We start from the raw sequence: 25,330 nt of genomic DNA, 5'->3' as shown, positions 1-25,330 counted from the left end.
AGGGATCGACGATAAATACTCATAAAACATCTACCTCAAAGGTCAAGAACTTAAAAACTCTCATAAAAGTGAACCCACTGCATTTTTGTTTGATTCATAGATGTACAACGTATATCTAGCAATTAGTTAGCGCACTGAAAAGGATAAATCCTGTTTCATGATGTGCTTCGTTTGAATGAAAATCTTTGATTAAATAACGAAGACCCAGTAAAACAAATAGTTGTCAAGCTGACCTTTCAAATACAACAAATACCGCCTTTTATTCTAACAAAGAAAAGTATGGTCTGTATTAGAAGTTCATTTCAAGATCATAAAATATTAAAAATTTTGTTACAAAATTCAGCACATGTTTGTGAATCTAACTTGAATTGAAAATACCATTTCACCTTAATTAAACCGTTATGATTGCGTTTCAAACATTTCATATTTACCATATATACAACTGCTTTAACAGATCAGCAACAACTTACGCATGTGTATATTTAGAGTTTGAGTATATATTTTTGATAAGGCAATGACAACTATGGTTGATCACAAGTGAGATTGCGATATTGAATAATTAAGCCTGTGATAGTGAGATGAACAAGACGGTTTATGACGGAAAATGTCAATCTTTTTGTGTCCTTTTTTGAACATAATATCAAACGGAGATGCCTTTGTAATCTATAAATGCAATGTTTAAATATAGCATTTTGAAGCGATATAGAATACAATAAGTAATCTTTGTCGGTGTAATGTGACCGGGTACGGTGTGCTGTTTGATATCTTCGGTGGGATGTTGCAGTGTAATATCACTACTTAACAGGCATGGGTCTCACTATTACATTACTACATAGCATGATATCATAGTCTATTATAACTGAACTTTGCTGTTGAAATCGTAACAAAAATCTGTATCGACACTATTACAGTCACGCGACGTTATCATTTTGCGAAAAGACAACATGAAATATAAAGGTAACGCTTGCCTTCCCGATACTAATGTATAAGATAGTATTGTAGTATGAATTCAAATTGATCAGGAAAATGCGGTATGACCTCCATGACACGTGTGTTGTTATAAATTAACTTATTGAAAATGGGGAAAATTTCAATTGGAATTAGAAAGTTAGTTTTTATTTAAATTTGCGCACACCTTTAAGCATCAATCTTGTCGAGGTGATAATGCAATTATACCCCGAAATATCAAGATGACGAATTTTCGGCTTTTAATATAAAAACTCAAAATGAGTAATAATTGTGAGAGAGACCAAGGCGACAAACCCATTTCTGTATGAGAGATCAAAAAAGCTCGTCACTCTTTGTGAACACCTAAATTCGATCTTGTATGTCCGACGAAGAAAATTGCTGCTTCTGTGTGATATTAGGTAAACATTTTTTTCTATTAGAATACGATGACAAAGTCACTCCTGTTTTGGTAATCAAACTCGCAACAATAAGGAATTGGAGCATGAGCATCAATCTGACGAACTAGTCATAAAAACTTGTTACCATCTGAGGTTTCTCCTTTGAGCATTTCAGGTCAAGGAAGTAAAAAAAAATCGGTCTTCAAGGCCGACCGATTATTTCCGTGTAGACAAAGTAATGGTACCTTGTGTTTCAACGCATCACCAACATTGAAATCTTGTTATACACTTGTTATACAAGGACGCCAGATGGTGTGCTGATACCAAATTTCTTTTTTTGTGAGTTTGATAAGACATGCACAAGTCCATTGCTGTCAATGTGTTGTCACTGTCAAGAAATATGCTCATTTAGAAACTCTTTATAATCATAAACAGGCTGTAAACAAATCTTTATCTTTACCATAGCGGAAATTTTCAAAGACCCCTACTAAGAATACGGTCATGTTTTCAGCATGTTGATACACTATGTTCAGGATAATGTAAAAAGGTCAACATGAAGCCTCAGTCTGCTGATAAAATCTGTATCCCGCAGGTTTAATCTTTAGAAGTGTGAGTATTGATGTCAATCATGTCTAATATCTCGGGAGAAGAAATTCAACACATCATTATCTTTGATTCGTGACCTTCCACTTGGTTAGTTCAAGAGAAGTAGTCATGATGATGGTATGAACGATGTACGAATAGTTACATATACTTATGGCTACTGTTTGAAATCAGTTACTTGGTACACACGCTGTATAGATCTAGTTATAACCATGACATGGTGTCATTATATTTGTTGGCTGGTTGGTTATGCGGACTTTGTATAACCCAGTGAGTTCTTTTGAGGACGGCTGTGTTCCGTTAGGCAGTTGAAATTATGTCATCGAATCTAAATGTTACGTCAGTAAAATTGTCCCAATGCATGATTGTAAAACGCGACACACTTTGCATATACTATTATATGTATACATACATGAAGACACAACACGATTTTACCATAGTCTCCCAAAACACAGACTTTGAAATTCACACCGACTGGATACCACATATACATAATTGTATAGGAGCCTTATATGACCCTGGCTGTTGATAGCACGTAGATATAATAAACCAATCAGTATGCTTTCTTTCCGTGTGTGTCCCGGAATTAGAAACTTTTGAGAATATGTTTCAGTGTAAAATCCTTTTAAAATAGGCAATATTGTATCCTATCATAATGATATACATGTAAATTACTCCTTGACACCAGTCTGTGAACTATCGAAGTTACGAGTTTAATTTTGTTCTTGAATTGTAGTCACAATTGCAAGAGTCGATTTTCTACTCAAATTAGTATCAAAATTCTTTTCTAAAAATTACGGCTTGGTTGACAATCTAAATAGCATTGCTGTACTTGAGACATATATATAGTTCATTGCATAGAGAGAAATGAAGGGAGATCAGACTGCTGCAAACATACATGTCATAGGAAGACGTCACCATACTTCAATATAGCTTTATCTGTGTCACGTTTCATTCGCGTTGGCAACAGTCATAGTTAATGATTTTCAACGTAAACAGGACTAAAATAACATTCAACTTTGCATTTTATCTTCTACGTTTTTCATTAATTTGAAGCTGATATATGTTTATAGTACACCCATACTGTTAACGAGCATGTGAGTGAATTTTATACTCAGAACATATTTATAAAAAACATTTTTTACAAGATATTCTGATGTGGTCTAGAATTGTTTTTCTTTTGAATCACTCCCTATATCATTCCGTTTCGCAATCATATTATTAAGAAATGTTTTATCCGATCCTTCACATATTTCTGATATCATGCATCCTTCAGCAATTAACATGATATCAAAACAAAATATTGCTTCTGGTGTACACGATTATTATCAGTGGTTAATGGTTGTAGAATTAGCCCAGTGCTTTTTTGTTACAGAACTTATTTAATAGATTTGTGTCCCAACTTGCGATACAGTATAAGGCTCAGATATGAGTGACCGAGAAAACGGCATTGTTTCAATTTTTGTCATAGCGACTGATTCCATATAATTTATCGAGTCGTTTTGATTCCTGAATTAAACTTTATTATAAAATATATTTTGAAGATGGCAAAAAAACAAGGAAATGTACGTAATACTAAAATCTCGCATCATTCTTCCTGCATACAGATATTCACACACCGCAAAACAGGGATGCCATCGTTAAACCTACCTAACAAAACAAAAGTCAACATTTCCAGCGTAAAATAAGAAAAAATACATGATTTAATACGCGGAAATACCTATCACCTGGTAATTTAACAGGTCCAAAAACTGTTAAACACCTGGACCATATTTTTCCTTGTGTTAATACATCTTAATTTATTAAATAAAACGCTCACAATTTAATCGATATTTAAACAAAAATCGTTCTGTTTTTTAAACTATTTCTCTTTTTGTTGTTTCATTTGAAGGTATAACAAATAGCTGCACAGCAACAAAATTGATATAAATGGTCAATATATATGAAATTAAAATCATAACCGGGGTGAATATATTGAGTATTATGTTGTCATATCTGTCGCAACTTCAAAACTATCAACGTTTTAATCTGAATTCCGTGAGAAAAATTTAAACAGAAAGTATGTTAATGATAATGTTACCTGGAATGGGATACATTTTGAGAATTTTCTCTCTAAAAGATCTCCGCAGTCTGATAACTTTTAGACCTTCATCACAGAATAAATAAACATAATTACTAATTTACACGGAAGTAGTTTGTTGTAGTGATAATCAAATTTATCAAAGTAATGATAAAGAAAATATTTATGATATAAATGGTTTATCATTACAATGTTGCATTATGCAACAAATACTTAAGGAATCCACATGACACGGACCACGTATTTCTCAAATGAAATAAAACACCACATTATCAGCCAATTAATATCGGTCTCAAATAAGTCACGATATTTCACGTCTTATCAGTTGCGTAAACAAATAAAAATAATTGTTACATTTAGAATAATTGTCAAGATAGTTACAAAAACATTTAGGAAAACACTGATAAAACAGTAGACCAATTAGATAAATGCCTGAAATACAACTACAACTGTATTGTTAAAATAGATTGTGAAATAAAGTTATAAGTTCCCACATAAGAGTAAACCAGTAACTTCTACAGGTACTTGCTATTCTTGTATAAAACATCCCTGCTTGAGTTGTAAATACCCCCTTTCTTCGGCACTGAGACGATCAACACCCGTCTCACACGCGATGTGGATGTTTAAATTAATGACAAAAGACAATCAGACTCTTAATTAGTGGAATTACGTCCTATCTATGTTTTAAACCTTTGTTTAAATTGTTGATTGATGTTGATGCCTGTTTCTGCCTTTGGTCCAGGTTCTTGTTGACAATGACTGCCAATGAAATCCTCTCCCACACACGATGTTTCACGACGAGTTTATTACATCATGTACATGTGCAGATTAACCCGTTTTATCTTTGTAACGATGCTGTATATCTCTGTCTTAGACAGCGTTACACCTAATGCATATCCGTGTTCTTTGTTTATAGTGTTGTTGACAAATTACCCATTTTTAACAACTCGTTCTGTTTCCCTTGGATGTATTTTTAACAAAATATTGGGTATTTTATTATCTTAAATCGATACAAAAAATGACTTTTGGGAATGATATTATTCAATTTAAATCTTTCAGTATGCATTTTTGACTCTAAAACACCTCGAAAATTCGAGGATTTAAACTTAATTGCTAACCGTCAATCCTTGAAAAATGGCACAAGGTTTTCTGATAAGAACCGTAAAGCCATTTGGGGGTAATGGTCAGCAGCATCTGGCGTGATATCTAATTCCTTTATCCACTACCCTCCATTGACCACTAATGACTTTGACCACGCGGAGGTCACATAGCTCCAGCAGATCATTCTAATAGTAGCGACCGGAGACCATCACATCAACTGCCAGGCCGACCTGACACCAGTATTATATTTTCTGAAGTCCCCTATCTCGACATCAATATCCGCTTACATCTTCATAAACAATATGGGTTTTACTAAGCTTGTCAAAGTGACTTTAAAATTCTTTGTTGGGGGGGGGGGTCCTTAATATCTTGTTTTCGGGATGATGATCAAGTCATATTGAAAAGGACCTAGTATGTAATATAAATGAATATTGTTGTCATTACATGTAAATCCATCATGCCGAATGTTGACCACATTGAGCTGACCTCAATATCTTTATTTTTACATGTATGATTTTGATTTCATATTAAAAGGAATTATTTCAGGCTGATGACGAAGACAACTTTCAGAGAAAAGCACCGACATATCCAATACTCCGTAGCAGTTGTGCGTTAACATTTTGCTTAATAAAAGAAGTGGGAGATTTATGTTGGGGGGCCTTAAACCATTCATCATATTTGTTTCATTTTATGCCCCTCTAATCGTTTTTTTAAACTGTTGTAAGCTTAGCAATAATGCCTGGTTAAAATGGAGGTCATGATTTTAAGCTTTGTCATTGGGAGTTTAAGTTCACGCGCAGTGCATGTCATGCATGTCAAGTAATAGCGTAAACCAGAGACCCCTACCAAGTTAAAGTGATTTATTTGTCAAAACCTTACTCGTCCTTGTTTGATAAGAAGCGTTACAGCGGATAGTTATCAGTGGATTTCTGCCTTCTGTACATTATGAATGTGGGTGGTTGTCAATCATTCTGCTTTTCTGGATTTAAAATCCTTTCGTGATAATCTCATCTTTAAGATGAAACGTACACATTTTAACATGTCAATTAGAGGCATTTAATATCTCTTAATAAAAGCCAATTTTTAGTACATATTTTCGGTATTAATGGATATAATAGATCTGCCCATGTACCACAATATAAAAAGGCCATGTATATTATCTTTCTAATGTTGTGGATTGTAACCTCACGAAAACATGTATTTAAAGTTATGTATATCATGACCTAGTGTTCATTTGTAGGTAATTATTTTGTTAATTACCATGATCCATAGTTAACAATTGCATTGCCCTTCCTTTCCAATTGGAAATCAGAGCTGTTCTATTGGTATTCGTAGGATAAAAAATGAATGCGTTTAGCTAGTTAGGAATCCCAAAACCACATGAAATGTTAGCGGGTAAAGTCATGTCGGGTAAGAGTGATGGCGCCTGCGATTTTATGTCAATCAGCAGTTTCTCTGTTCAATACATCCTCACGATCAACTACTTAGAACAAATTGTATCCCAGTAGATAAATGTTTTAATCAAACCATTCAAATAATCCACTGAGGGGCGCTGAAATTCCAATAAACTATTTTATAGAGTAGACCCCGTCACATCAAAAGAAGAATACTTTTTGTAAGAGTTCCAAATTTTGAAAAGATGTGTTGGAAAGTAAAGCTATATAACACAGTCTAAATTAATCAATTGGTCATAACAGTCATTGAAGGCTATCAATTGTCATGCTACACATGTACAATTACTTAAAATATTCATTTGATGCATTGTTTCTGAGATTCCCCAACCGTAGCGGAGATTACCTCCGGGAGAGTCACACGACCAGTACATTTATCTAAATAACAAACGTTGAATGATGCAGACGGTGAAATGGGTAAATTGGTACATAGGTAACAAAACAGTTCACAAGAGAACTTTTTATTTAAGATCACTGCTAAAACTTTTGTTTGTTTGTTTGTTTGATTAATTAACGTCCTATTAACAGCTATGGTCATGCTCCCTGTATGCTGAACGCTAAGCAGGAGCAGAAACTACCACTTTTATAGACTCTGGTGTGTCTCGGCCAGGGGACAGAACCCAGAGCCTTCCTCACAGGGGCGAACGCTCAACTCAAGGCCAAAAGTGAGGCGGTGCCAAGGGAGGCATTAGGAAAGATAAAGTCAGTTAGGAAGAAGAGAAAAGATAAGATCTTAAATTTAGTCGCCTTTTACGATCATGCAATATGGGCAGCAGGTACAATTCTAACGCCCTAAAACAAATACTCTTTTCCCATTATCAAGTAAATGCGAAAAAGGAAACTGACGTTTATTGATTTGAACTATTCTGTATCCACTTCGACGTGTATCAATTAGAGACCATTGGAAACATTTTGACGACAAATACTTTTAAGCACGTTTTATTGAATCCCCATTAAGTATAATGGACATGCTACACATTATGATATTAAGATAGAGGCAATGTTGCTAAGTTGATATCACCTCACTTTTGGGCTTCGGTTGAGCACTCACCCCTTTGAAGGCTCTGGGTTCTGTCCCCTGGCCGAGGCACACCATGGTCTGTAAGCGCTCAGCATAAAAGAAGTGGGATGACTGGTTCGCCCGTTGTCAGTATAATATGTCCGAGTGGGGTGTGTTGCTTGGTGTCTTCGGCGGCATGCTTCTATGATATAGTACTATAAAAAAGTGTTCGTTCCTCTATACAAGAAGACAAAACATGAATATACCAAAGTCTCCCAAAACACGCAAACACTATATACACAGGAGGCCATCTTTAAATGGTCATTGCTGTTAATAAGACGTAAATATAATAAATCTAACCAATGATATACCAGATATATAAAACTAGTAATATAAATATCATTTGCTGTCAGTGCAATGAGATCAGGATAAGTCTACTGTGCTGCCCATGCGTAAACTTCTTGGGGGCCCTGGTACTTTTTGCCGGTGAAGCCTGCCTACCTGGACGTTATACCAAGTCACCTGATTTGGGCTAAATTACATTAGATAGCATACAGATAGTATAGAGATGTACTCCCTGAAATTACAGAGTAACGTCTCTCCTGATTGGGGTAGCATTATGAAATTGGCGCAACTTTCCGTTATCGAAAGAGGAATCGGAACAATGGTACCAGAGTTTTCCTAAATCGCCAGTATTCATAACATCATATACACATTTGGAGAAACATGGACACTGGTTTGTTACGATGTTAGCTACAAAGACATTCAGTCCTGTTATCAATGCAAAATTAAAGACTTTAATACGAATACACTTTACTATTTAAGTCCTTAAGACCACTCTCCGCAGTAGGTTGAATTATTTTGTGAATCTTGTCAAATACTACGGATTGGAGCGTGTGCTGACGGGTTTATTGTACATAATTTGTCAGTAAATAGCATAGATTAGTCACATTAGTTACCCACTCAGCGATATATTTATCCACTTAGTCTTTCATTACTATCAATTATGCTATCTAGGGAAGCGTAGATTTCACGTCATTAGATATTCAAAGGGTATTACAGATAAATATATTAAATACTACTATGACCAAAGCTTGCGAGTGGGTTTACGACTGTATTCCTGATTTGGAAAGGCTGTGATTCACAATCACGTTTCTTCTCAAGGCATTTTAGTATGGCAGTGGGTAAGATCTTGTAAATTGTAATCATTTGATATTTCTTATTATATTTTAAGTTTCATATCTTCAGTAGTATATTGACTTATTTTTTCATCCCACTCCTGTTTTCGATATTATTTTTTGTTCTGAATTAATGTTAATTGTTTAAGTTAATAATAATAACCAATTTAAAGGATTTAATCCTCTCCCAAAGAATTTAAAAAAAAACAATACAAGAAAAAGCAAACAGTATAATCAACTAAATAAAAGAAACCGCGGGAATACCCTATATTTTACACTTCATCTCACAAATGTCGTTTAGTCAATAGCCTGTGTAATAAAAAATATTAGACACGTTGTGCGTTTCGGTGTCAACAGTAAATTCCTTTACGTGGTTTCACTGTCTTTAACGCTGTGGAGAACTGATATAGTATGTGTTCCACGAACCTCTCCAAGAGGTCTCCAAATTACCATTACAAGGAAAGGTACGCACTTTCAGTGTCCACGTCATTACAACATATCAATGTCGTGCTTTAAGCCCTCAACTAACGATTCGATAATGGCGTCGTACATATGTATGCTTAAGGGGCATCTGTTCTGAACAACTTTGTTCTCGCCTCTGGTTGAAAATGGTTGCAGAATGATATTTTCTTGACCTCTTCCCACATCATAAACATGTTTATTCTTGACATGTTTTGAGCGACCTCTGTATAGTGCAATACGTAAATCATTGATAGACTATTCAGCGTCATAATGGATACATAAAACATCATTCAATTTTTCATAACGTATATATATATTGGTCTAATAGATAATGTGTCTACATTGTCATATGCTTCGGTAGCAATTGTAGATATTAATCCAATTTGTCGGTAACGAAAACAGTTTAACATATCTAATACAAACCACCGAGTCCTTCCCAACAGCAATTATCCTTATTTGACAACATCAAATGACCGCTATTCTCGCTCCATCAACATAGCATGACTTGACCTTAAATGGATATTACTCATTATTCAGCTTCCTCTCTTTCACTGCATTAGTTTTCATTTCATTAAACTGTTGGCTTCCTTTTTTTTAATTTTTCTCCTCTGCCTAACTGTTGTTTCCCTTCGTTATATTGAACCATTGCTTACTGTTGATCACGTGACATAGAATATCGTCTAATAGAATCATGGTTCAATTTCCTTCCTCTGGATTGTCTTCACCTCGGCCGTAAAAGGGGGTATATCATTCAGAAATCACGTAGAGATTGATTAAAACATTTGTGTGAAGAAAGGGGGAGATCAAACTACATATACGACGGGAAAAGATACATAGGGGTTACATAGGGACCAGGCATGCCTAAGGAAGAGGACAAGCGGGGATTAATATTGATCTTAGAGAGATGTGAAGCGGATAAATGTTCATACGGAGCATCGAAGCTGCATTGCTTCGGGCCATACGTAACTCGGCCCATGGTGTGTCATTTGATTGTCATTTCTTTAAGTCCTAGACTAGTCTTTGATATGATATTCATTAAAAGGACACTAGTGGATGTGCGGTGTACTCTAGCAGTGCAACCATTTGTCTTGTATTGCTTTGGTTTATTCAATGTCATAATCCCAAGAGTTTTGATGACGTGACTATTTCTGTTTCGTTTATTTGTATTCGTTTGTGTTTTGTCTGATCGTTTTCAAAAAGCGCTATAAGATTTGATCATTTTTCAATCAATGAAAACGTTCAATTCTAACGTTTTTGCTTATATATCGCTGGCTGACGAATCCAAGTGAAGTCAATGAACGGAAATTATAGCTGGGGGAAATAAAAAAAGAAAACGACATTAACACCTGTCTGTCATGCAAAATTACCTTTTTGGGTCACGGCCTATTGTAAGACGTACACATATGTATCCCCGTCAGCTTCATCTTTCGATAGTAAGTATGCTTCATTTTGTTTTGTGTTTTGGGATTTCGTATCTTTACAAAGTACATCTCTCAATTAAAAGATATCGTAGAAGAGGGAAATGTATCAGATGTTTTTATAATTCCATCTGAAACTCATTTTTGATCTCTTCAATCGAAAATCAATCAGATCACATTACGATCTACGATCTTCACTCAAGACGAACTTCTTCAGATTTCCGTTCTGCTAACAAACCCGCCATTCTATGTCATTGCTTTGGTATGTTTAGCAGTATTAGGTTCGCTATGATTTCGCATGTTTTGTTGGGAAGCACGTAGTTGATTAAGACTTTTGTTTGTCGAGGAATCAATGTCACACGGATAGTCTTGTGTCCGTTTTTAATTATAATTCGTGTGTCGTCCACGAGAATTAATACCGACCCGATTTCTCCTCAGCCAAAGGAAGCGTAATTCCGGTAGGTTGTAATTGAATAGCAAGCTCTCAGGAGGACCAATACCGTGTGACTGACCAGGCTATACAGGTATATGGTTGTGGTCCAAATCTAATTATCATCCTCTATATACAGAATACGGCTGATTCTTTGATGGAAAACCACATGTGATATGAGAACGTGTCCTTCGTTTTATGTTTTTCCTTTCATTTGAAGGACGGTGGTTTTCATTCATAGTAACTTTAGTCATATTAGTAATTGATAAAACAGAATTATTATGGAGAGCGCGACCAAATATAGATTTACATTTTGCAAAAAGAGCTAACATATACACACAGTCACACTATACTAAAAGCAATAGTCTGTATATTACAGGGAAACTAAATGGAATTCGTTTAATAACAAGCTATCAATATATTTAGGATGGACATCCGTGAGTGCATATTGGCTACGAATTCCTGGATAAAAGTTTATTTTACGAACTTAGAGGTCAATATATCATTACATGAAATCTTTGACATGAAAATGTTATAGACATCATCGATACACATACAATGTTAAATTGCTTTTTTTTTAATTAACCGAGACGAAGTGTAGTCTATAGTGATATAACTGACATCCAAATCGTGACCATTACGACGTCACTTATGTTAACGTGGATACGTATATATCTGCTGAACAACGTGAAAATGATTGGTCCATATTTTGGATTAAATCAACAACGTTAAGGCAGGGACCCCCAAAAAGTAAATAATATAAATGGAGGTAGTAAACTGGGGTTTTTTCCAGACAATCCGTGCAAATTATAAAGATTGTCTGCAATCAAAGCGCTGGTATCTATAATGGCCATGGATTTCATAAAAAATGATAGTTAATGCTAGAATGTAGTGAATTCTATTGAGTTAAGATGTACATGTATTTGTATAATTATAGCGAATTCGCAATTTTAACGAATTTAGTTACATGGTTTGTAAGAGCTATGCAATGTAGAGGAATGATACAGGAGTTCCTTTACTTTCGGACTAATCAATGTAGTAGAGGAATGGCATATATTGATGTATTCTCGAAAATAAATGACCACGATGCTTCTAAGCGCGGCTTAAATCAGAATTATATTCTAAAAGTCGGAACAAGGGCCGTAATGAAAATTCCGGATATTTGTTTTATTCTATTTCCGTAGAACCTATAAAATGCTTAGCCCCGGCATGCGTGTCCGTACGTGAGAGAGAGTTGTTCTATGGGATATAAATGTAAATAACGAGGCCGGCTCCAATTTTATAATCTTATCGAACACTACTGAAACTTGATGTATCCAGTCTGCATTTATCGTTGGCCTGTGGCGGATAGAACATTTCCGCCATTTGGTATAAAGGCTAAACGCTGTCAATCGCTACTATTTCTACATATTCTATAGGTCATATACGAGCTAGAAGAAAATACGTGAAATTCAAACGATTGATCATGCTTAATTAACTGTGCAAGCAAATATGACTGAATCAAATACACAAACCAAATGTAGAAATATTAACAGTTGTAAGGGATATTAAGGAATCTTCTCCCGTTGCTATCCCGTTATCTCGATCACTGAACCACTCTAGCCTCGAGATCAAGAAAATGTCTTTAGTTTCGGCAATAACAATTACCGTTATATGGCAAACCATCTCATTGTCGGCAAGAAGTTTATTCCCATACTTTCGTTTTAAATATCATTCTTGATTGCGTATTATTATTGCCTTTGTCTCATCCTGTGTCTCTCACAATGAAGTTCTGTCGTTACGTTTGGCGCGCTAACCGATTGTGACATCAGAAGGACGTGTCGAATTTGAGTTTTAAATTCTCCATGTGTCCATTCTTTATATTGAAGTCTTTTATTGACTTTTTTTCTTTCAACGACAATATCCAATGTTTTGTTATCTCACATGGGTACAGTACCGGGAAGTTATTAGGACTGAGGCTAATTACACTATGAGTACTATTCTGAATGACATTTTCAACTCAATACAAAGCGTGGGCTCGCTCTTAAGTACTGGGAGAGAATTGCCGACTGATTTGAACATTTAGTTGCCTCTGTAACATGGGGATTTATTTGAACAATTTGTATAAATACATGAGACAAATGCAGTAACAATCTGATGTTTAATTACACGAACGTTAATAAAGTCAGATGTTTCGTATCACACCCAAGTGTGTCGCAACTTTAAACGAGGATACGAGCGAAATCACAAATCTGAGGTGGCAAACATCCAATTTCACTTTCGTTTAAAATGAGATCTTTTCAGCTTATCAGTTCCAGGCTAAATGCATTTAGAATTGACTTTATATTACTTCTGACTGTTAAAACGTTGAAATATTACCTCTTCATATGGATTCTAATACATTCATTTTGAAATGTGGTTTTTTTCCATGACGTTTAATATGAGAGTCTTTATTTTGTAGGTTTGATTCTTTGGTATAATGCCTTTCCTCAGTTCAAACCGTGTAGCATTATTTTCAAAATTGGTGCCGTACAATTTAAAGACCTAAACAGATATTACAAAATAACGAGTTTGGATTTAGACGACTTAGCAAGATACCGAGAAGCCTAAAGAAGAAAAAGAATTGACGTAAATGTTTGCCATGAGGCATTCTGTCAACCCAGGAGTATACGAATTTTATCCGGGATATCGCGCAAATCCTATTTAGATGGGTCCGACCTTGTCGATAAGAGTAATGACAGATGGTTTGGGCGATTTACCGGGGATTACAAATTAATGTTTTCCCTCGGTGTGTTAATTACAAAAGGTTAATTCCATGATAAAAGTCGACCTCGTCAGAATTAATCAGTAATTAGTTGAAGTTGATTCTTCCTAGTCTTGTCAGATGAATTAATTGCCACTCCAATTAAAACCAAGAAGATGGTTGGGTAATAGTTGATATTAGCTCTGGGGACCTTTCTGTACTGATGCTTTTCCTGAACATTCCAAAATAGTTTTTAACCCATTAAATTTATAAAGAACCAAAATCAACAATCGGCGAAGTCATCTAATAACGCACTACAATCGACTTGTTTGAATCGCCCATGGATTTGGTTAAGTTTACGGCGTATTCTAGCCGCTCACCTCAATGTACTGGAAGTCAGTTGTATTATTAAATATCTAGCAAACTATTCCAATCACTTCATGCAATAAATATAAATTTCATGTAATTTATTTCGATTGCGAAACTAGTAATAAAACTTATACTTATTTCGATGGTCCGGACGAAAGCGCACGATGGGAACCGGAGTGCCCGTAGAACCCCCATGTGATCCGGTGATCTCTGACCTTTTCACGTCCATGCCGGGGATCGAATCCCGGCCGGCTAGGTGAAAGGCGAGTGGCTAAACCTTTACACCATGCCATAATACTATACTTCAACCGACTCGGTACGGGATTCGTCTTCGTGAATTTCTTTTTCGGAGTGTATGTGCTAAACATATTTCAATAGTTAATTCTAGCTTCAGTGGTTGTGTCTTAATCTCATTTTCCCATAGGTACAATTAATTTATTTTTATTGGCGTTCTTTCTTTCTGTGGTCGACATTTACCAATCATTTTGTGCCTGATTGCAATCGGCGGATTATAGTCGCCTTATTTCGTATTGTTATCGTTAGATTGATCTACTTATTCCCTACATACGTCACATAATTCTGTTATGATGGATCTTTTAATTCTTTGAATATTTCCTCTTCAGACTGTACCAATCTTACTCCAGTTTCTCATCAAAATAAACTATTGTTCAAAATTATAGTTTTTTTGTGATTTTTTTTATTGATAATGCCCTTTTAACAGCCAGGGTCAAGTAAGGTCGCCCTCCAATGTATGCGTTGTGTAGTGTTTATAAAGAGCGTGGTGCTTGTTTTGGGAGACTGCGTTATATTTGTTTTGTGAACATATTAGTGAAGTATCAAAACATGTATTTATGTAATACATATTAAAAAAAGCCGACAAAATTATCTGAAGACGATGATTATAAATTATCTGAAGACGATGATTATAAATAGGAAAATGACCAAGAACATGTACGTACGAAGATAATCAAGAACATGTACTTACGAAAATAATAAAGAACATGTACGTAAGAAAGTAATCAGTACCTGTAAATTATCAAATTATCTAGAGATCAACCCAAAATTCAATATTACTGTAGATAATAACATATAACGAGTAGATAAGACCATAGCCTAAGATACAATATGTTCACTTTACGCACATAGCTTAGAGAAGATGAATTCCAGGTTTTGAAAATAACCGATTGTAGTTGACCTTGCAATAAGAAAGGGATGATATATTTTGAAGCTCCCTAAGTATGTTTATTACTCAATAAAAATTACGATCTTGCTTAAGAATGGTGTCAAAGGAAGCTCATCTTTCAAATCGATAACCGAAATGGATATAATGGTCAATCAACGTGCTTTAGAATTTGGCCATGATTAGAATGTATTAAACGGTTCCATTAACGCTAACAGCGGCAAATCGTAGTCCATTACTGACTTTGAGACCCACCTCCAATATGTCTTAATGGTTTTAAATATGTGCTAAACACCAGCATTGTCTATAACCAGCGGAGATCGGCTTGAGTAGCCTTTGTCCCGGCGTAGAAATCGGACTTCCAAGCGTATTGAACCATTAATGTTTTAAAGCCTCATTAGTCTATTTACTACAAAGATGTAAGACAGTGAGGATTTATTATCAGCCCCTCTCCAATATGTATCATATACGTGCGTAAAATGCATTTTCCTATCCGAAAAGTTCGTACTTGCCGATAATGATTTCTTTCTTGGCTCTTAAACATCACAAGTGTGAAGCAGCGGTAATCTGGTTCATTAATGGGTTAGAAGGTATCAGCATGGAGACCCGATAGAACTGTACACAAGATGGCCTTTACGTTAATTTGTCCGATATAATCAAGAGGCTTTGTCCTACTACGGCCAACTGGGTGGAAGACTGATTTCTCCGTGTACTCTGCAATCTCCTAAGATAGAATGGCCATATTTTGATGTCAGAATTGTATAAATTATGCCTAAAATATAAATCAATACAGATATTATATCAAAATATACAAAATCAATCACCTATTACTAATACCATAAAATGCGTATTATTAAAATATTTGTTCTCCTGTTCTTCAGCGAACAAATGAATTGGAAAACAATATTCGAGAGACAATAAAGAGGACATTACATGAAGTAAATTATGTAAGCTTTTTAGTGTGGGTCAATCGACAAACTTTACAGACTAGTAAGTTAATTTTACCAACCTAGTTCTCTTGTCTCATGAATGGTAATAAAATCAAGTCAATTAAAGGAAGTGTGAAGTATCGCCTAAAGTACTGATGATAGTGACCGACTTTATCCTTGACCTTCACACAGAAATACCTATTTTCTTCTGTGATCACGCGCCTTCCTACTGCGAGGTCGGCCTACCGGAAGTCCTAATGTCAAAGTCACGGGTAAAATAAACACTTCACGAACAATCTCTCATCACTTTTATCTTATCATTTTATATTTATGTAAAATTTATGAAATATGAAAATAAGTTTCTGATATCTATACACTTTAATATAAGTGTGAAATTGGTAACGAAAGACAAAAACACAAGCAAATACTTTAAATTGTTGAAGACTTTTATTTTTATTTTCATAATAAGGACTTTTGAAAAAAGTTCTCTCATAAAATGAAAAAATAATATATCTTTGGACATGTGGATAAGCCCAAGGGATAATAACCATAAAACACAATATTGTGAGTTTGTTGGAAGGTTTTCAAAGGTCATCAACAGCTGAAGTGATAATGTATATATTTATTATGTATTTTTATAATACAAAGAATCCCCAGTCTATAAATATATGTATATATATATATTCGAGAACAGAGTGTATGCTCTCGACTATTTCAATGAAGCATGGATTTAGCATTATTTATTTCAATTGCTTCTCGGAGATCGGAACATTTTTGTTTTATCGCTGCTATTCAGTGTTTTCGTTCCAAACGCATGCGTTTTCACCTTCTCTGCCTGTCGTTATTTGTGTAATTTAAAACTTCATAACAGACTTCAATATTTATGGGTACTTGTTTGGAAAATAAACGAGTTTCAACGCTATGTGATAATCCTATCAAGCACGATCGAAACATTTATCGAAGCGCGTTAATTATATTGGTTTTTTTACCATCTCTTTATCCATCTTAATTGTTTTCATTTGCACGGCTTCTTAGGGACCAGGTATGAAAAGAAGTAATTCAGTGTAATGGAATTGCGAAAAATCATAATTGTTTACAATAAAAAACCTGAGAACTGCAGGTTTATAGCTTTTAGATTTTGAAACTGAATGTTAGGAATGTTTCTGACGGAGCAACCCATTTTTGGATAAAAACCCGATCGTAATATTTGAAAATTTAATTTAACATGTTTGGTGAGAAGAAAGAGGCAAAATCACTGTCGACGTGTTTTTTTTTAAAAACCTTTTCAAAGTTTTTACTTTCTACAGTTATCATTCAGAAGTAATTAAAGCCTGAACAACAAGAAAGTAACCAATGTTAAGACAGGCAATATGGTTTGCGAAATTGGTGGTTTATATTTACGGGGTTGTCTCGATTTTTACAGCAGGATTGTACGTCTTTAGACACGTTATTTACCATACTGGCGTCTGTTTCTGTTTTGTTGACATTTCTGAAATACGTTTTTGTGTATTTTAATAAAAAAACAAAAACAAAACAAAAAAACAAGAGGCCCAAGATGCCTTGACGGTCACCTGAGTGGTGATACAGAAAGAGCATTGCAAACATGGTTAAAATCTGTAAAAGAAAAGTATTTAAGAACTAGAATAAACTTTAAAGTTGAACCTTCGTATAGAATTATTTTTGTTTTTGTTTTTTAAAATTTTGATAGTTAGAGTATTATGTAACCAAACGTTATGCTTAAAATTCCAATTTGCTTTGCCAACGTTAAACAACAAAACCAAACTAGAAGTCATTCAGTCTCAGTGATTTTATAAATTTCACTTTTTAATCTATGAAGATTATTTGGTTCCATCAAGTACCCTGTGAATTCAGAAGAAGTTTTCAGCCATTTTGACCCCACCCCTCTGGTCCCCGGGGGTCAGCCAGGACCAATTTGGATATTGAGTTAAAATGCTATTCTAAACCAGTTTGACTCATTTCCTATTAAAAGTAAGCAAATAATGTTCATAATGTGTTTTGCCTATATAAACTATAGTAAATTTGACCTCCTCCAAATGGGGGAAATCTTAGATCATGAAATTCACACATTTTGTAAATGGCCTTAAGACCTTTCAATCTATGAAGAGTATTTGGTTCCATCGAATCTGTGAATTCAGAAGAAAGATTTTTGAAAAGTTAGCCATTTCAATTTGACCCCTTTTGGCCCTGTCCCTCTGGCCCCTCGGGGTCGGCCAGGACCAATATGGATATGCTATTTAAATCAGGCTAATAATTCTAACCCAGTTTGACTAATTTCCTTTGAAAACAAAGCAAAAAATGTTCATAATTTGTTTTTCCTATATAAACTATCGTAAATTTGACCCCCTTCCCAGGGGAAAATCTGATATCCCAGGGCCATGAAATTCACCATTTTTGTAAAGGGCCTTAAGACCTTCCAATCTATGAAGAGTATCTGGTTCCATCAAATCTGTGAATTCAGAAGAAGATTTTGGAAGTTTTAGCCTATTTGACCCCTTTTGGCCCCGCCCCTAAGGCCCCTGGGGGTTGGCCAGGACCAATATGGATATGACGTTAAAATGCTATCTCAAGCTAAAAATTCTAACACAGTTTGTCTAATTTCCTATGAAAAATAAGCAAATAACGTTCATAAATTTGTTTTCCTGTATAATCTATAGAAAACTTGAACCTCCTCCCCAGTGGGAAACATGAGACCCCAGGGTCATATAATTCACAATTTTTGTAAAGGACCTTAAGACCTTTCAATCTAAGAAGAGTATTTGATTCTACCACATCTGTGAGTGGAGAAGAAGATTTTTTGAAATGTTAGTTAATTTTACCCCTTTTGGCCCCTCCTACAGCCCCCTGGGGTATAAACATATAATTCACAATGTTAATTGGTCTTATGCCTTAGAAGGTTTATGCAAAATTTCATTGAAATTGCTTGAGCGGTTTTTGATAAGAAGTCGAAAATGTAAATTGTTTACGAACACGACGGAACGACGCACGACGACGGACAAAAGGCGATTAGAAAAGGTCACTTGAAACGTCGTCTCAGGTGACCTAAAAAACATAACTTAAAATGTTTCATATGAAAGTTTTCCATTAAAAATGAATTATCAAATGCACGTTATTGTGCGGACAGGTGTGGCATTGTTATGGTCATAAACTTTTGTTTGTTTGATTCATTAACGTCCTATTAACAGCTATGGTCATGTAAGGACGGCCTCCCATGTATGCGGTGTTGCGTGTATGTTGTGCGAGGTGCGTTTTTTTGGGAGACTGCGGTATATTCATGTTGTGTCTTCTTGTATAGTGGAACTGTTGCCCTTTTTATAATGCTATATCACTGAAGCATGCCGCCGAAGACACCAAGCAACACATCCACCCGGTCACATGATACTGACAACAGGCGAACCAGTCGTCCCACTCCCTGTATGCTAAGCGCTAAGCAGGAGCAGAAACTACCACTTTTATAGACTTTGGTGTATCTCGGCCAGGGGACAGAACCCAGAGCCTTCCTCACAGGGGCGAACGCTCAACTTAAGGCCAGAAGTGAGGCGGCGCCAAGGGAGGCATTAGGAAAGATAAAGTCAGTTAGGAAGAAGAGAAAAGATAAGATCCTAAATTTAGTCGCCTTTTACGATCATGCAAGAGGGGCAGCAGGTACAATTCTTACGCCCTACCTGCAGGGTCATAAACGCCTCAAATTGTTTTCGATGAGGTAATGATTACATGACTTTATTCATGACGTGGATAGCATACAATAAATGAAGCCTGAATTATTTTGATTCATTTTCTTGTTATAGAGATATAACAGAAACCAAATTATCAATACAAGATAGCAGTTAAGAGGTTTATGATGGTGTTAACAACAAATAATATCCTTATAACATCTCGTGTAAAGTGATTTCTTTGTCCACGTGACCGTCGTTATTGCATGTGTGGCATACACTATGCAGTGTTCCATGTCCGCAACGTCCCGTCTTGTTCCGTTTCGTTTGAACTGCCCTGCAGGTAGGGCCTTACATTTGTACCTGCTGCCCCTGCATGAACGTAAAAGGCGACTAAATTTAGGATTTTATCTGTTCATTCTTCAAACTTACTTTCTTTTTCCAAACACCTACCTCGATACTGCCTCATTTTTGGTCTTTAGTGGAGCGCTCGCCCCTGTGAGGTAGGCTCTGAGTTCTGTTCCCTGACACACCAAAGTCTATAAAAGTGGTAGTTTCAACTCCTGCTTAGCGATCAGCATACCACGTGTGGGACGACTGGTTCGCCCGTTATCACTATTATGTGACCGGTAGGGGTGTTTCGCTTTGCGTCTTCGGCGACATGCTTCAGCGATATAGCACTATAAAAACGGCAATACAAGAAGACATAAAAATATACAGCAGGTTCCCAAAACACACACCATGTACTTCATTTACACTACACAATGCATAGTTGACCGTCCTTACATGACCCTTGCTGTTAATAGGACGCTAATAAAACAAATAAAAGTTTTCGAACAACCGCTTAATATTAGTATGTGGAGAACGTCCAGTGCATGTCTCTAGAAATTTCATCGATAATCACTTAGCTCAATGTTGGGTGCTACCATCGACTACACTTTTCCTTGACACAGATGCATTGGGGTTTTTTTCAGGTGCATATTTAATTAAATTGTAAATGATTTGTCTAAACTCGCCTTCTTATATAAATAGTGTGGATTGTTTTCATAAACAGGTTCAAATGCCGTAATTCATAGGTTCTAAAAACGAATTGGCGGTCACAGCGTACAACGGTAAAGATTACACGCTTCAGGCTTTAGACGGTGACTTATTTGATGAATTAATTAAGACCAGGATCATTTTGCACTCAACTCTCTGTCAGGATCGTGTAACGCTCATATAGTACATACATGTGATTGATTAATGAGCCTAGAGCAGGTCTTACGTGGCTTAGTCTGAGAATAACTGGACGATAAGTCAAAGACAATGGTAAATAGATGTCACAAAATGATCAAATTGATGCGGAAGCGGATGAAAAATGAGTCTAGAAACAATATTTTCTTACGGAATTAGATCACGTTTAATTCCACATAATACCGTGAAGGCCAGAAGCATGTAACACAATGCTAGACAAATCTGTTCCAAATAGATTAATATAATCTAGGTAGACGAATCAAAATGCACACCAGATGAAACAATTCAATAATACGAATATTAAATATACTATTTTTTGTGTCCCATGCAACACAAGGGTGACATATAGGTATCGCTATGTCGGCGGTTTCCGTGCGATAACTTAAGTATTTATTGTCCAATTTCAACCAAATAAGGTTCTTTGAAATCGTCAAAACAGATAATTTCTTGGTTTCAGCTCAGTTACTTTTGAATATATTATCCGATTTCAACGAAGTTATGGATTTGCTTAATATCAATTAATGTATCGGATGGACCTGATACTGGGCAAAATCCGTCAATATTTACAAGAGTTGCGGGACTTGAAAATCGTCAAAACTGATCATTCCTTGAATTCAATTCTACGTTACTTTTTTCTTCATTTTATCCTAGAGAATTTGTAGATCAGGCATGTGGAAATTAGTGATTGCATGAATTCAGATCATAATTAGTTCTACTTAAATTCCACTTGCTTAGGTATGTAACATAAACTGAAAGTTATACACTGTATTAGGCAAATGTCATATTTCAAAAGATGGGTCCAGATACGAAATTGATAAATTCACCTATTTATTAACAATATTTTCAAATGTAAATAACTCTTTTATGATGTTTTAAACTGCTGTGCAGGCGACATATCCACTTCCTTGGAATTCTTGTTTGTTTAAGTATCGGTGCATTACCTTTCTCTGAGTGGTTATAGATTGTAGTGCATTTCCCTCAAGATCATTTGCGTAAACATGTGATTTTGCGAATTGTATGATCTGTATGTAGTTTGTTTAGCAATTGCTGCAAATGTGCAAACAGCATTATGCTTACCTGTTCAAAACCAAATCCACGCTAAAAATTATTGTACAAAAATAAGTCTGTTGACGTTATTTTGTTAATAATTCTTCTCAAGTTAAACCATTTTGATGAGGACAGTCAGAAGAATACCAAATAATCCTGGACAAACTAGATAACACGCTAAATGAGCTTAATCAGTATCTTGTGTACATCGGCTTTGAGGGGGGGAATAAAACGGAAACGATTGTTTTATTAAAATTTGTCCTATTTCAAAGACTTGTGAGAGTGATAATGACTGATGTCATACAAACGCTTGCACTAAGCAGGTAAATTTGCGTGATCTATTTGAGATTTCTCTTGTGGACATGTGATCTGCGATGATGAATGACGTCATCAGTACGCGTGGACTCAGCAGGTTACTTTGCGTGACCTACAGTACAGTTCTTCTTTGATCTCGAAGAAGCGTTGTAGTCAGACTTAGACTGGTAACACCGATACCATAACTGGTTTTCATGTGAAAAGGAAACCAAACATGTCGGCCATAAACTTCATCCACGGAATTGAATTACATTACTTCCTTTGAGATAAAAATATCTGAAAAAATGTTTTTAAAAGTATTCATTTTTTTCAGAATAGATGTTAAATGCGAATCTTAGACAGTGCAGCATTTAAAAGATACATAAACGTTGAAATTGCACCACGAAATACGCAGCTTACAGTGGTGTCAGCCGATTTTGCACTCTGACATTTTGGAACAAAATTGCCTTTATTGTCCTTTAATGTTGAAAACTTGTTTTTAGAAGTGTTTTTGAAGAATACCCAAAATACCCCAAAAGAGTATTTCAAAGCTGTATTTCAGCACATCTTATGAAAACTGGTATATCTGTTGTAACGGGATGGCTCTTTGTTTTTTCAACCAAAAAAGCGTTAAAACGAACTTGTTCCAGAAATAATGCCTTCTCAAAATGATTACTGCTATAATAATAATAGAAGCTAGATAATGACAATAATCCAAAAGCATTAAAAAAAGGAATGAGGTTAAGTCCGCATTATAATGTTATTAGAAACTCATACATCCTGAAAACATAATGTAATTATGAGCATTTAAGATTAAATCATTACGTTCCCACGCATTTTTTGAATTAAATCATAGTACAAAAATGTAACCACTACATTCATGAAAGCTGTAATTATTAGCGAGTAAAAAATAATGGCATTTTTGACAATTTCTGACACTTGATCTTCCAGCCTTCAGATTATGTTTCAGAATTTGAAACAAATCTAAAATTGAGACAAAAACAAAAAGATTTAACAATAATTTGCGACGTATTAATCGAAGTTCAATTGGAGAGTTTTCTTTTTTTTCTTCTTCTCAGTGAAATTGGAAGGCGGGTGTATTTGTTGTCTGCATAATTCATTCTTATTACTTTTCAATTACAAATTGAATGCAAGAGCTGTGGTTAAAGTCACGGGCGTTACGTCTTTCAAAATAACTGGTCGAAATATTTGATTTGATCTGCATGAAGCGATTTGCCGGTAATTGTCGATGCTGATTTTAATTGTCGATCAAGTAAATTACAGACGATACTGTCAGTTGTACTCGGATTATCCGAGAAAGTAGTACATAACTTGTAGAGTAGAATTCTGTCATTTGATTTTCATAAACAGCCCTTTGAAGTCCCTGCAGTAACTTTAGTATTGGGTTTGTCGTTGGCTGATTGACGCCTTATTTTATCAACTTTGTTTTAAAGTAGGTAAAGTCGGCCTTGCTGGGGTTTTATAGTACCTCGGTACTTAATGTTACATCAGGATGTTACAATCGCACGCAATCGCGGTCGACTTCCTTCATGACTTAATAAAAACCTTTTGACATATTTACGAAAATGGTAGAGTTAAGGTTTTGATTTACAGCACCAACGTTCCTGGACCGTATACATACAAGTTTATATATAGCAAGAGAAATAATAAAAGGGTACTAAAGGGAAAGTAGAGGTTAAGCTAGAAAGTCTTTGTTTAAGATCATTTACTTCTGGGTAATACCGTAGTAAAATATGGTCTATCAAAGATGTCAAATGTAATACTAACGCAAAAAAAGGTTATGTTTAGGTATAGTAAGGTTTTTTTTAATAATAGTATTATATAATAACGCACTTAATATTTAAAAAAAGTATTCTCAAAGTGTACCATTCGAAATCATTTCAGGTCTATAATTATGTAGGTACCAAACATTCCAATGTGTTAATATAAAACTTCATTTTAGATTTTAATCAATACCAGAAAAGTTATATACCAATTCAACTCCAGAAGAAATAGTACGAAGACATACTATTGAGTCGGTTATTTTTGCAGAAATGATATTTTTGCAATTTCGCGTAACATTGTTTTCCGCAAAGACTTAATAAATGGTTGAGTCATAAAATTATGAAGCAAGATCGTATCAATTAAGAACCACTAAAATTGAATTTCCTCGTTTTTAGTTAACACTGCATAAATTTGACACGTGTAAAAACTTATTCAGATCTGATACCCCTGAATTTCTCGGCTGAACAGCATTGCAAACTGTACCTCGCGTAAACTATACGAGCATTATGTGAATGCTGTTCTTTCCTAGCTTGAACATTCAATGTCAAGTAAAGGTCAACGTCAACGCACTTGAATTAAATGTAATTTATGTCTAAAGATAATGTTCAATATGGACATTGATGGCTCATCTTACTGAGAGGATCAGTCTCTAGACATGTTTTAATGTATCAAGAGACATGGCACGGTACTTGCTTATAAACAAATCTCTCCCATGGGGGCACCGATAAAATGTTACCAAAGTCAGTCCGTTTTAACAATACCGGACAGAAAGACACGACTTCTTGACTTTAAAATCCTGATTCACACTTACTCCGTATGTAAATCTTTGTAATTCACGTATACTGGAAATTTTCTAAAACGAAAAGGGCTATAAACACACAAAGCGCTCAATGAACACTGCAACCAAGCTTCATTACTATAATGTTGATGAGGAACACCGACGCTTTTATCTTTCTCTATCCTGTATTGTGTGACAGAATGGAATGTACTGTTTGATGTATTTGGCTGCATGCTTCAGAGAGAAAGGGAGA

At 35.3% G+C, this 25,330-nt stretch overlaps 1 protein-coding gene across 1 annotated transcript in view; it reads left to right on the top strand.

Moving 5' to 3' along the window:
• The window catches only part of LOC138321484 (feeding circuit activating peptides-like), a 36,651-nt gene that overhangs the window by 1,404 nt on the left and 9,917 nt on the right, over positions 1-25,330 (top strand). The window lies entirely within an intron of this gene.

The sequence above is a fragment of the Argopecten irradians genome, chromosome 1, assembly GCF_041381155.1.
Source record: "Argopecten irradians isolate NY chromosome 1, Ai_NY, whole genome shotgun sequence".
Lineage (NCBI taxonomy): Eukaryota > Metazoa > Mollusca > Bivalvia > Pectinida > Pectinidae > Argopecten > Argopecten irradians.
Note: the sequence above shows the minus strand (reverse complement) of the source record. Positions and strands in the feature narration are given on the sequence as shown.